This window comes from Diabrotica undecimpunctata, chromosome 4 (assembly GCF_040954645.1).
Source record: "Diabrotica undecimpunctata isolate CICGRU chromosome 4, icDiaUnde3, whole genome shotgun sequence".
NCBI classification, from domain to species: domain Eukaryota; kingdom Metazoa; phylum Arthropoda; class Insecta; order Coleoptera; family Chrysomelidae; genus Diabrotica; species Diabrotica undecimpunctata.
The window spans coordinates 104,291,665-104,306,444 of NC_092806.1; the positions used below are offsets into that span (position 1 = coordinate 104,291,665).

General features: G+C 31.4%; 1 long non-coding RNA gene across 1 annotated transcript in view; it reads left to right on the forward strand.

Moving 5' to 3' along the window:
- Positions 1-1,330: 1,330 nt before the first annotated feature.
- Positions 1,331-14,780, forward strand: part of LOC140438340 (uncharacterized) — a 30,998-nt gene continuing 17,548 nt past the window's right edge. Inside the window, exon 1 of the long non-coding RNA XR_011950505.1 lies at positions 1,331-1,845. This is a non-coding gene — a long non-coding RNA (uncharacterized lncRNA). The remainder of the gene's footprint in view (positions 1,846-14,780) is intronic.

Here is a 14,780-nt window from a genome sequence, read left to right on the forward strand (position 1 = left end):
AGGTTGGAAATTAAAATATGTAAAATATTCCCCGACACAACTCTCTGGGAAAAAATATCTAAATAAATAGATATAACAACTGAACATTGATATAAAAAAACCTGTTAGTTGACCCCAGCCGGCTGAAATCAGCCGGCTGGCAGGTAAATTCAATGTCTTTATTATTTGAACTTGACCGACCGACCAAACCGATCGATATTTTTATGTTTTCAAATATAATTTTAAGTATTAATACTGGCAACATCTATTGGCTTTAAAATGATACCAAATACAATAATTTTACCTTCCGAGGTTACAATGATGGTTTGATGTAAAAAATTTAATATATAAAAAATCGGATTATTGAAAAACCGACAACGGTGCCAAGCCTACAAAGGTGCTCTAAACGAACATACACGACTTATAAATAGGAAATGATAGCATTTCTTGGTGATGCTAAACTACTGCAACGTGAAAAGAGCTCTAAATGATAGCGGGATGTATATATATATATATATATATATATATATATATATATATATATATATATATATATATATATATATATATATATATATATATATATATATATATATATATATATATATATATATATATATATATATATATATATATATATATATATATATATATATATATATATATGTTTACACTGACCGATTCGCATACGCTAGATCAGTCTGTGCATAGCGATCTGTGTTGGTGTATTTGCAGAAATTTAATTATTTTGAATAGTGATTTAGTAGGTAGTTGGTAAATAGTAAAGTGTTGTTTGCTATAATATAATTATTTTAAAAAGTCATGTAAGAAGATTAAGCACTGTCACATTAATGGTGGAAATAAATTCATTATTGAACTGAAAGATAATAGTGACACAAAAAATACAGAAGAAGGGAAAAATTAATTAGGTCTTTAAGTATTTTTAGTGGCTTCGACAAATTACAAGTATAATAATGAAAAGACTCTTGTTTTAAAAAAGTTGTTATATTTTGAAGTTTTGTATTTTTAAAATAAAACAAAAAAGATTTAAAAAAAAGAGGATTTGCTTGCATTTTTTGAAAAATTTTCAAAATTTTAAATTGTATACCTACGTTAATTTTAGATATAAATCTAACAATATTATACCACTAATTATTATAAAAGCTATTTTACATCACTTATTATGTAAGCATACGGTAGTAAGGGTCCATGTAAGGTGTCGGTTGCCGTACTATATCTTAAAGCAGAACTATCAAAATCTTTAAATATTAGTGTTCTACTATATATATTACCGCTACTATATCTATATATTACATGTATAAGTATGCGAAATTAATGCCACCTTTAGTTTATAGGCATATACGGAACCATCATGAGGAACTTTGATGAAATTTACGAAGGCATGCTCAACTTAAGAAATAATTGTATATTACGATCTCGTAGCTGCAGCCACTCGCTAACAGAGAAAATGGATAAAAGAAGCATATTCCTGAAAAAGTCCATAACGTTTTTTATACTGTTATTGATTGTAATGTACGGAGGGTTCTTGTGGAAAGAAAATAGGCAAAAACATATAATTTTTATTATCACCAAAATAGTTTTTTTGGATCGAGGTTTACCACAGATGGTACCGCTGTTCTTAATTATACCTCATGGTATTTTATTTGGTCTAGTACCAATAGCGCTAAGCGGGTATTTTATTTGTCATATTCTAAGATCATTTGAAATGTTATCTGAACAGATGGAAAACCTTATTAAAATGGAAGCGACTGTTGATATTGTGGACTGCATGGAAAATGAAGACTATCAAAAATTCATTAAAACCGAAATGATATATTACCTTAAGCAACATCACAACATTCTGAAGTACGTATTAAATTAAATAAGTAAAATAAGCTTAGACAATTTCTATATATATATATATATATATATATATATATATATATATATATATATATATATATATATATATATATATATATATATGTATATATATATATATATATATATATATATATATATATAATATATATATATATATATATACATATATATATATATATATATACATATATATGTATAGTTATATAGTAACATAGTGGTGTTTTTTGTTACTATGTGCAAAAAAAGTTTTTTTTAAGGTTTGAAATGTATGGTTTAATGCAAAGGTTTACCCAAGGTTAATCGAAAAACCCAATGTAACTACATTTAAAAGGAGGAAATTCTTTGAATTGACGGCAATAACTAAATTTTTGATTTTTAGAAAGTTTAAAAGTGAGGTTCTGTTTTAGCCAGAACGCATGCGCTGACAAATTCAAGTAGTTCCTATGAATCTTTATGTCGTTAAGGTTCATTGGTAAAAACGAATGAAATTAAATCCCAGTATAGGGAAATATTATTTTGATTTTCTTTATTTAATTATATTCTATTGTTCATGTATTATTATATCTTACTGAGATGTATCTAAGAAAAGCAAGGGAATGGTATCTTTTTTAGTTAATGAAAATTAATTATAAAGGTAGGTTAGTTGTTAATGGATATATCAGTCAAGTTAGTTATCTGTGATGTATTGTTGTTGGTATCTGATTTAAGTAAGAAGTGGTAGATATAAATCTAAAATCTCTTTTAGATTTATTGTTCTCACGGTGGAGAATTGTAGTGTTCGTATAGTCATGAGATGACCAGTGGAATGGACATGTTTGGCTAATGCACAACGGTCAGGGTGAAGTCGAGAATCACTTTTGTGTAGTGTAGTACGTGATTTCAATAATCGAGATGTTTGACCGATGTAGGAATTGTTGCAAGAGAGACATGGAATGTTGTAGTCAATGTTACTAAGCCTATCTATGGGAGTCTTATCTTTTATCTTAGAATAAAGATTATTAATTGTTAGGGCTGATCTACAAGCCACATTAAGTTTAATGTTGTTATTATTATTACCAAAGCTGTTTTCAACACTTTTCAGAATCCTTGTTAACCCCGGAGTGATATCTCTGAAATATGGTAATGAAACATATTTGTTGATAGGAGTATCCGAGACTGGGTTCCTACTTAAGACATCAGGATCAGCATTGTTAGTCGCGAAGGAAGGTGAAATATCTTCGTTATGGATAGTCATAAACAAAATCTTATTCACTAATGGTGTTGGATAATCGTTTGAAATAAAAATCTATTTTAATGTTGTTGTTTTCCCTGATCATCCTTATGTCGAGAAAGGGGACGGACCAATTACCATCTTCCCTCTCTATAGTGAACTGGATGACCCTATGACCCCTACATCCAGTTCACTATAGAGAGGGAAGATGGTAATTGGTCCGTCCCCTTTCTCGACATAAGGATGATCAGGGAAAACAACAACATTAAAATAGATTGGTATCAAAAACCGACCCATTCTGGTAGATACCTTAACTACCACTCATACCATAATAATTCTACCAAAGTCAACTTAATCAAACAGATAAAAAATAGAGTAATAAAACTATCAGATCCTTCATTTCATACAAAAAACCTACAAATCCTACAGAAACTTTTTATTTCAAACGCTTATCCAACACCATTAGTGAATAAGATTCTGTTTAATCCTATCCATAACGAAGATATTTCACCTTCCTTCGCGACTAACAATGCTGATCCTGATGTCTTAAGTGGGAACCCAGTCTCGGATACTCCTATCAACAAATATTTTTCATTACCATATTTCAGAGATATCACGCCGGGGTTAACAAGGATTCTGAAAAGTGTTGAAAATAGCTTTGGTAATAATAATAACAACATTAAACTTAATGTGGCTTGTAGATCAGCCCTAACAATTAATAATCTTTATTCTAAGATAAAATATAAGACTCCCATAGATAGGCTTAGTAACATTGTCTACAACATTCCATGTCTCTCTTGCAAGAATTCTTACATCGGTCAAACATCTCAATTATTGAAATCACGTATTACACTACACAAAAGTGATTCTCGACTTTACCCTGACCGTTGTGCATTAGCCAAACATGTCCATTCCACTATTCATCTCATGGACTATACGAACACTACAATTCTCCACCGTGAGAACAATAAATCTAAAAGAGAGTTCATTAAAATGTGTTATAGTTTCCTTAACGATTTCTTTATTAATGTTAAGAGTGACATTAAGAATCTAAGCGATATATACCACTTCTTACTTAAATCAGATACCAAGAACAATACAACATCACAGATAACTAACTTGACTGATATATCCATTAACTAACCTACCTTTACAATTAATTTTCATTAACTAAAAAAGATAACATTCCCTTGCTTTTCTTTGATACATCTCAGTAAGATATAATATTACAAGAACAATAGAATATAATTAAATAAAGAAAATCAAAATAGTATTTCCCTATACTGGGATTTAATTTTATTCGTTTTTACCGATGAACCTTAACGACATAAAGATTCATAAGAACTACTTAAATTTGTCAGCGCATGCATTCTGGCTAAAATAGAACCTCACTTTTAAACTTTCTAAAAATCAAAAATTTAGTTATTGCCGACAATTCAAAGAATTACCTCCTTTTAAATGTAGTTACATTGGGTTTTTCGATTAACCTTGGGTAAACCTTTGCGTGTTAAGTTCAAAGCTACCGTACATTTCAAACCTTAAAAAAAAACTTTTTTTGCACATAGTAACAAAAAACACCACTATGTTACTAGCTCTTTTTCAGCCCTGAAGAAGCCAAATTAATTCTCTTTGGCGAAAACGTTCGGCGAAACAATTGATACTCATTAGAGTCTTTCTTGCAGATTTCCCCTATATATACATATATATATATATATATATATATATATATATATATATATATATATATATATATATATATATATATATATATATATATATATATATATATATATACATCCTACTATCATTTTCGCATCGATACATTATGCTTTTCCCATCCATTTAGCATCGTCTTGCAAAGTAGCATCTGTATATCGACGCTACTTTACAAGACCTCAATAACTGTTTTCCTGTACTTGTTACAAGAATTTTAACCATCTCATTGATTAGAGTTTTGATACCGTGTTGGTATTTTAAAATATCCGCTTTCTCTTTTTATCCCTTACTGAGTTATATAAGTTTATTCCAGAAAATGTTTGAGTCTAAAATGATGGTACAGTGAAAATATTATATATATTTAGTTCAGGGTTTTACCGTTTACTCGCTGCCATTATATACATGAAAATGTATATCCCACTTTCATTATCAATCATTTTAGCATCAGAAATTTGGCATCGCTGTTGAATATAATATTGCCCACAACGAAATAGTAAATTTAAGAATATATATATTTTTTTCATCCACAAATCATTTTGGAATCATGTTTGGTTAAAAGGAACGGGTTATGATATATTGCAACTACCTATTGTATCTTCACTCCAATTCGTCCAGTCGCGACGTACAGCCCCTCAAATAATAGGATTTAACCAATAAAATACAATAAGACAGAAAAATCAAATATAGCAGCATGTCAAAAAGGCCTTAATTATATATCTTCGTTTCTATAAGTCCAATCGTGACGTACAGTATCTCAAATGACAGGATTTAACCAATTGAAAACAATGAAATAAAAAAATGAAATACAGCAACATGTCCAAAGGGCTGTAGTCACGTATCTTCGGTCCTATTAGTCCAATCGTGACGTATAGTACCTCTAATGATAGGATTTAACATAAATAATACAATGGGATAGAAAAATCAAATGCAGAACAATGTCAAAAGGGCCTTAGTTGTGTATCTTTAGTTCTATTAGTCCAATCATGATGTGCAGTACCTCAAATGAAAGGATTTGACAAATAAAATACAATGAGGTATAAAAATTAAATGGAGTAGCATGTCAAAATGGCCTTAGTTATGTATCTTCGGTCCTATTAGTCCAATCGTGACGTACGATACCTCAAATGATAGCACTTAACCAATAGAATACAATGACATAGAAATCAAATACAGCATCACGTCAAAAGGGCCTTAGTTACGTATCTTCGTTTTTAGTGGCCCAATCGTGACGTACAGTACCTCAAATGATAGGATTTAACCAATCGATTACAATAACATAGAAAAATAAAATACATCAGCTTGTCAAAAGGGCCTTAGTTATGTATCTGCGGTCCTATTAGTCCAATCGTGACGTTTCGTACCTCAAATGATAGAATTTAACTAATAGAATACAATGAGATATAAAAATTAAATAGAGTAGCCTGGCAAAAGGGCCTTAGTTATGTATCTTTGATCCTATTAGTCCAATCGTGACGTACAGTACCTCAAATGGTACAATTTAACCAATAGAATACTACGACGTAGAAATCAAATACATTAACACCAAAAGGACCTTAGGTATATATCTTTGCTCCTATATATGTTATGTCAAAAGAGCCTTAGTTGCGTATCTCCGGTCCTATAGGTCTAATCATGACATATGGAGCCTAAAATGATAGGATTTAACGGAGATAATACGATGGTGGAGAAAAATTAAACATGGCGGCATGTAATAACACCTTAAACTGGCAGCAATAAAACAAATTAACGCACAGAAGTGTGTGACATATTACGTGACAGGATTATTAGCGAATACCATACGATTACGTCATGCATATCTTTGCATACGTCCACTTTTAGTTAACTACTTAGTATGTATTCAGTACTTTGCTTTACGGTTGTTGAGGCATGGGCTCTTAAACAGAAGAATGTTAAAAATCTTGAAAGCTTTGAGATGTGGTGCTACCGCCGTATACTAAAAATAAGTTGGATGGATAAAATTACAAATGAAGAGGTAATACGCAGAATAAATAACGATCCAAAAGTTATACTGAATATAAAAAAGAGAAAACTTGAATAGTTTGGCCACCTGATGAGAGGACAAAAGTACACATTCCTACAAAATATAATGCAAGGAAAAATCCAAGGACGCAGAAATCCAGGCCGTATAAGAATGTCCTGGATGAGAAATTTAAGAGAGTGGTTTGGCTGTACCACTAACGAATTATTCAAAACAGCAGTAAATAAAATTAGAATCGCCCTAATGATATCCAATCTCCGATAGGAGAGACACTTAAAGAAGAAGATATGATAAACTCGAAAAATCTCCCGTTGAGTGCACACATTTACTGCTCCTTGACGCTGCGATGAGAATGAGATAGGATTTAACAAATAGAATGACAGAAAACTAAACAAGACAGTGTGTCAAACGTGGAATGCGTCGCTGAACGTGAAATATTAGCGTAAAATATCCATTTAATTTTTTTCCTCAGTTGAATAATTCCTGCTGGTATTTGGTCTAAGCTTACTTCTTTTCCCCATTCAAGCTGTTTCATAGCTAATTCTACTTCCTCTTTATAGTGCTCTGTTCATCTGTTTTGGTAAAACATAAAACAGTTGTTTCAGATATCTTTATCGCGTTTCCTTTTTTTATCGATGAATATGCTGTCGTTTTCATCTTCTACTATTTCATATGGAGCTACACGATTAACAATTCCAAATCAAGAAAACACAAATAACACTCAGAATTATATTATACAACTAATAGTCGAAAAATGAAGAGCAAGAGATAGATAATCAGACAATTAAGATCAGCGCTACATGATGCACGCAATTCCACATTTGAACACTACATTAGTACATTGTCTAAAGAAAATCATTCACTATGGATAGCAACAAAAACACTTAAAGAGACCTGAACAATACAACCCACCAAATAAGAAAGATGACGTTAGTTGAGGAAGATCAGACCAGGAAAAAATGTCAACATTTTCAGAATACCAGATAATAATAATCAAGCAATAGAACACTGAAAACTTTTGTTTTTAACTGTGCGCCCGTGAATGACTTATTATTTTTTAAATAACACTTAATATTGCACTTTTTTATTGTATTTTTTCATCTTTCAAGATAATTCTTATAGGAATATATTTATTTATAACATACGGTCTTATGGGCTTATTACGGCTTTAAGATTATACGACCTAAATGTATCTTGTACCGCACTGCTAATTGAGAATTATGTTTGTAATGCGATAAGAGGTCCGGATATACGAGACACCAGTGACTCATGCCTCACTGATAAAAATCCAACAGGAATCTGCATTTCTATAAAAAAAATAGATTAATTTGTTTTGTGTATTAATTTAGTTTAGTTTAGTCGAACAAGAGTTGCAGTAACAGATTTTTCTAAATATAAAATGTAAACCATATTTCCAATGCTTTGTGAAAGAGAACCAGTTTATAATATTCCGGACGACGTAATAACACCTTATTTTAGAATATTGGTCGTTGAATTGAAATCATTGTTCAAGAAACGAATTATTCATGTGCAGATGTTTTACTATAAAAACATGTAAAACCAAAATCTCGATTAAAAAAGTTGCAACCAGCTACTCACGATGAAACTTAACCCCATAATTGATTTTACAAGTGATAAAATGGGTCGACAAAAGACCAGCTTTAATCCTTACAACATTTAAACATAATAGTTGTATCTTGGTTTAATCAAATGAAAAGAAAAATTATACACAAGTACTAAAACCACAAACTATTCTCGATTATAACTTGGTGAAAAAGAGTGTTGATTTTAGTGATCAAGTGGCTTCTTACCAAAGCCCAATACGCAAAATTCTGAAGTGGTACCGGAAAGTGGCAGTGGAATTAATATTTAATGCCGCATTTAATACCGTAGTAGTTAATGCTAAGTTGCTAAATAATAGAAAACGTAAAAAAAGCGACAACCTATCCTTATGTTCAGACTGGAGTTCGCGAAAGCATTTGCAATTAAAGAAATGTTGTAACCCTAGTTACACCCAAAGATACCATCTCAGGCAAAGCGATGTAGATAATACAAAGAGAAGAAAGTGTACAAGATGTTACAAACTTTTAAGAAGAAGCATGACTAGTAGAAAGTTAAAACATACTGTGAAGAATGTGATGGCAATACTGCAATATGTCTAGTGTGCTTCATTGAAGCACATTAAAAAATAATTTTTCTTATACAGGAACTATTATTGAGTAAAAACGTATTGTGCCTCAAGTGGCCTATAGTATTGGAAGTCGTAAGTTGATAGTTTCTAGTAGAACGTTTTTATTGTTAATTACCTCCGTAAAAGTGAGTTATAGTATTTATAAAAAGATGGATGTAAATAATATGCCTTCGACATCTAAAAAAGCTAGATGTGAACATAAACGTAGATTGACCACTGCTGAATTACAATCATTGTTAGAAGCATCTGTCGAGGACGATGTAGATTAAATGAATGATGGAAGTGACTCTGATTGACTCTGACGAAATATTTGCACAAAGTCGTTCAGAAAAATCGAGGATTGCGTTTTGGAAAGAGACAACACAAACAGAATTTAAGACTTTTCTCGGACTTATGTTCCATATGGGGACAATTAAGATGAACCGTCTGAATGAGTACTGGAAAAGTATGGGTAACTTCTATAATAGTGTTGACTTGACTAGATAATTGCTCATAGCCCATATTAAGAAATAAGCGAATAGACAATCCTCACTTGTCAAAGAAACTGAAAAAACGTGAAGTGGTCTAAAAACTAAAAAGTCCCCTATTCAAACTGTTTTTAATAAAAAATTTAATAATATGTTTAAGTTTTTTTAATATACCTTAAAACTGAAAGCGCAAAGAATCGATTGCAAGTTACAAAATACTTGTAGAGTCATACTGTTTGGACAAGTACGGTTGTTTAAATAATCGGTTTCTGTCATAAACAAATTGAATAAATTGTAAAATATTTTTTGATCTGCTTGATATTTAGCACACTTTAATAACTGATCAATTGCCATAATTTCAACTAGCTATATTACCTGTCGTTAGGCAAAAAACAAAGTTATTAACATTTATAAATTACTACAAACATAATATCTTAAAGTTTACGGTTTTTTGAAATTATATCAATTATTGATGTATTTAAATTTGGTATTTCTCTACATAAAAAACTTTTTATGGTCTACAACTTTTATTTGAATTATTTTTCTTTAGAATGTATACAAAACGTTTTATAAGCAAAAAAATTTTTTTTGCCTTTTAAGATTGTTTAAAAAAACAAAGCAAAATCAAGTGTACGTCTTTACGAATTTTTCGTCAGCTACCCCTCATACTATTTAGAATTTAAATTTCTGTATAAGATTTTTTTAAACTATTTAGCGAGGTATCCGATATTATTTTTTTATGTGATTAAGCCACAATTATTGGTCGTTATTGAGATGAAAATTACATTTTTAATTAACTAATATTTAACGTTTTGATTTCCTCTATTATTTTACACTAACTTTATTTATTGTACAAATTATGTAAACATGTGTATACACATTTTGTACAAAAAAACGTTTTTTGAGAACGATTTCAGGAATGGAAATCAAAATTTCAAACATTAACAGGATCACAACCAATAATTAAGGCCTTAATCCCATAAAACCATAATATTTATCTCAAACTATTCATCGATAGCTTCGACTAAACAGGTTGTAAATTGAAATTTATGTAAAATATTCCCCTACACGATTCTCTGGGCAAAAATATCTAGGTTGAATAAATATAACATCTAAACGAAGAAAAAACCCGTTGAGACTGCAACTTGTGAGCAGGTAGTTTCAATGTCGTTCTTTGAACTTGAACCCAAAGCGATCGATATTTAGGTATCTAAAATATTATTTTAAGGATTAATACCGGCAACATCTATTGGCTCTAAAATGATGCCAAATACAGTGATTTTACCGCTCGATGTTAAAACGTAGGTATGACGTAAAAAATTAAATATATAAAAAAAATCGGAATATTGAAAAACCGACAACAGTGCCAAGCCTACAAAGGTGCACTAAACGAACATACACAATTTATAAATAGAAAATGATAGCAATTCTTGGTGATGCTAAATTACTGCAACGTGAAAAGGGTTTAAAAGGAAAAGCAGGATGTATATATATATATATATATATATATATATATATATATATATATATATATATATATATATATATATATGTAAAAGATAAAATCTTTTAGCGAAAGCCGCTATCGCTTTATTAAATTAAATGGCCAAATATATCGCTTAGGAGGACAAATTCGTTAAACTTCCCGTTCTCGAATCGGTATCAATAAAGTGTTATGATCATTTCGGCCTATCCCAGCCTCATCAGACACTTGGGCTGATACAAATTCAAACTCGGAAAGTCCAACGAATGTCTCCCAAAACTTCACTACAACAGTAGTTAGCTTACAAAGGCGCCACCTGCTTTGGCGGCCGTGAACGAAAACGATATGACAATATCGTTTTCTGTATCCTCTGTGCTATGCGAAATGTGTAAAAGATAAAATCTTTTAGCGAAAGCCGCTACCGCTTTATTAAATTAAATGGCCAAATATATGGCCTAGGAGGACAAATTCGTTAAACTTCCCGTTCTCGAATCGGTATCAATAAAGTGTTATGATCATTTCGGCCTATCCCAGCCTTATCAGACACTTGGGCTGATACAAATTCAAACTCGGAAAGTCCAACGAATGTCTCCCAAAACTTCACTATAACAGTAGTTAGCTTACAAAGGCGCCACCTGATTTGGCGGCCGTGAACGAAAACGATATGACAATATCGTTTTCTGTATCCTCTGTGGTATGCGAAATGTGTAAAAGATAAAATCTTTTAGCGAAAGCCGCTATCGCTTTATTAAATTAAATCTTTTTCTTCAAGTGCCATCTCCGCGGCGGAGGTCGGCAATCATCATAGCTATTCGAACTTTTGAGACGGCTGCTCTGAAAAGTTCATTTGATGTACATCCGTACCACTCTCTCAGGTTGCGCAGCCATGACATTCTACGCCTCCCTATGCTTCTCTTTCCTTGGATCTTTTCCTGCATGATCAGTTGGAGCAAGGTGTATTTCTCTCCACGTGTAATATGTCCGAGATATTCCAATTTTTTTGTTTTTATTGAATTTAAAATTTCCATTTCTTTGTTCATCCTTCTCAGAACCTCTTTGTTTGTGACGTGTTCTGTCCATGATATTTTCAGAATTCTTCTGTACACCCACAGCTCAAATGATTCCAGTTTTTTCGTTGATGTAGCATTCAAGGTCCAAGATTCCATTCCATTAAATAAGGTCGAAAAAACATAGCACCTCGCCAACCTAACTCTTAGTTCCAGTTTTAAATCCCTGGTACATAGAAATTAAATGGCCAAATATAAATGGCATAGGAGGACAAATTCGTTAAACTTCCCGTTCTCGAATCGGTATCAATAAAGTGTTATGATCATTTCGGCCTATCCCAGCCTCATCAGACACTATATATATATATATATATATATATATATATATATATATATATATATATATATATATATATATATATATATATATCTACGGCATTAAGTGAACTCCGGCCATGTTAAAATTCAGGTTCAATTGAGCTCCGTGGTCAAGTGGATACCGATATACGGAGCTCACTTGACAATTCCGTAATATTGGTTCAGTCGATTCATCAACATGTAGAGTTTAATAATTTATAAAAATTTTTTGGAGCCCGTAAATACCCCTGTATCATAAATGTATATCGTTTAGTTCACGTGTATATATTATAGGGGTCGTTCAGATCTTTTTCATTGTATATTTGAACCATACGTTTATCGGTTTAAGTAAGCTCTGAGAGTTTGGCAACTGTGCGATTATACCGTATATTTTCAACATATACCCTGAACGGTTTATATGGGCTCCTTATTTTTATCTACTATTTGTAGACAGTGTAATGTCATATGCATTACACTGTGTAACAGAGGATATCTTATTACCTGGTATAACTACGTACTAAAAGGTAACTGGTTCTTTAAAAAACAGGTATATAGATACAAAAGGATTTCGGCTTATTATTTAATGGAATGTTCGCTTGCATAGAAAATTTTATTTTTTCTGCATTTTTAGAAATGTTGTTTTTTTATTTAATATAATTTTATTAGTTCAATGCCGAATTCGATGTTTTTTTTTATTACAGAAATTTCGTAATGTATTTTGTTTACGTGAGTATGTCTTTGTACGTTTTATGTAAGCACCCGATTAATAAAAACTACTTTTATTTCATCTACTCTTCTGCGATATCTTGTATAAAGCTTTTTTATTATTTTAGTTCTGGTCTTATTTGTATACTCATATGATATCTCGATAGAAGGTTATCTCAAAATAAATATGGTTAAGTGCTGCAATAGATATTTTTGTGTTTAAATGGGTAGTAGTGTGCACAAAAAAAAGAATGGTTAATTTGTCTATCAAGGTATATTCGGCAGCAGAAGCATATAGTGCAAGCGTCTATGTTTTAAAGGCGGAAGGACGTACGCCTCATTTTTAGCTGACAAGCTTGCGAAGAATATTATTTCTGGTCCTCAATTAACCTTTTAGTTTTAAACAATGATCTGTGACTGATCCCGTGGGATACAAACTATTTTCAAGAAATTTATAGGAAGTCTACAGTTCAACAATTTCATGACATTATTGGATGTTCAGTTTGTGAAAGCGTCTATGTTAGGGAAATTGAGGAGCGCACATGAGTTTTTCAGGGGTTTTGGCTGAAAATTGATTCATAGTTTATTTTTATTGTGCAATAATAGGTGTATCGTCTTTATAATATTAGTCCTATTATCTACCGGTATGAGTTGATCGTTTGGGTAAATGTTATACAGTGTAGGTGCTTTTATGCTACCCCAAGCAAGACCGTTTTTCATCTGCTATTCTTAACATTGAGTGATACAAAAAATATTCTCTTGTGTAGGCATACGCAAATAATATAAGTGAGTTTGTTATCTAAGGGGATATCATATAGTTTTTCGAGAAATATTTGGTAATTTAAGGTGTTGTAAGCGGCATTTAGATTGAAAAATACCACCCCTGATACCTGATATTTTTCGTACCCGTCTTTGATGTGTTGGGTAAGATTTAGCATTTGTAATCTACATGATCTTCCCTATCTATAGCCACTTTTGTTTACAGATTTCGTAATAGTGCTCAGATCCTCAATGTAGGTAGTTGTATTATTTTTCATTAAATATGTAGATGGTGGATCCAAGCTGAACATCGTTGAAAGGTTCTCTGAAAGCTGACTGGTGTTGTCCTTTCTTACTTTGAGTTATTCTTTGCTTTTTTTCCGACAGAGATAGCATGTCTATATATATAATGTGGTTTTCGGCGATAAGCTTTATACCAAATACCCTACGTTAGGCCCTATATGTGTTTCCTGCACTAGAAATGAGTCAGATTCGTATTTAGCGCATATGTCTGATAAGTTTAAGTAAAGTAAAGTTTCTTGATCTCTAGATATACCCTTAACAGTTATATACCTTTGTTATTAGAATAGTTGGTCCTAAAAAGGACCAATTTGACAAAATCATATTAAAGGGGTGACTGACGAATGAGCCGATTAATTATTTAATCATTACCCTGGGTATGCCCGATTGTTCTGATCTTCTTAGTACTTAAATTTTCGTAAAGGCTCGTTCTTTGAACCCCGTAAGTAATGCCTAATATTTTACTTTTTATTGAAAATTTAAATTTTACATGCCGTGTATTACTTTTTGACGATATTTCGAATCAGATTTGTATAGTAATAATTTAAGGTATTAAAGAGCCTGTTTGTGGAAAATAAATAAGTTTGTGATATCGTTCGTAACTCATATATAGATAATAAAAAAATAAACAGTTAAAATAGGTGTAAAAAATTTCAACTTCATACATGGCGCCATTGTTCAGGTGATGATGGGTTTATCACAGATATCAAAGGTTACATTTTA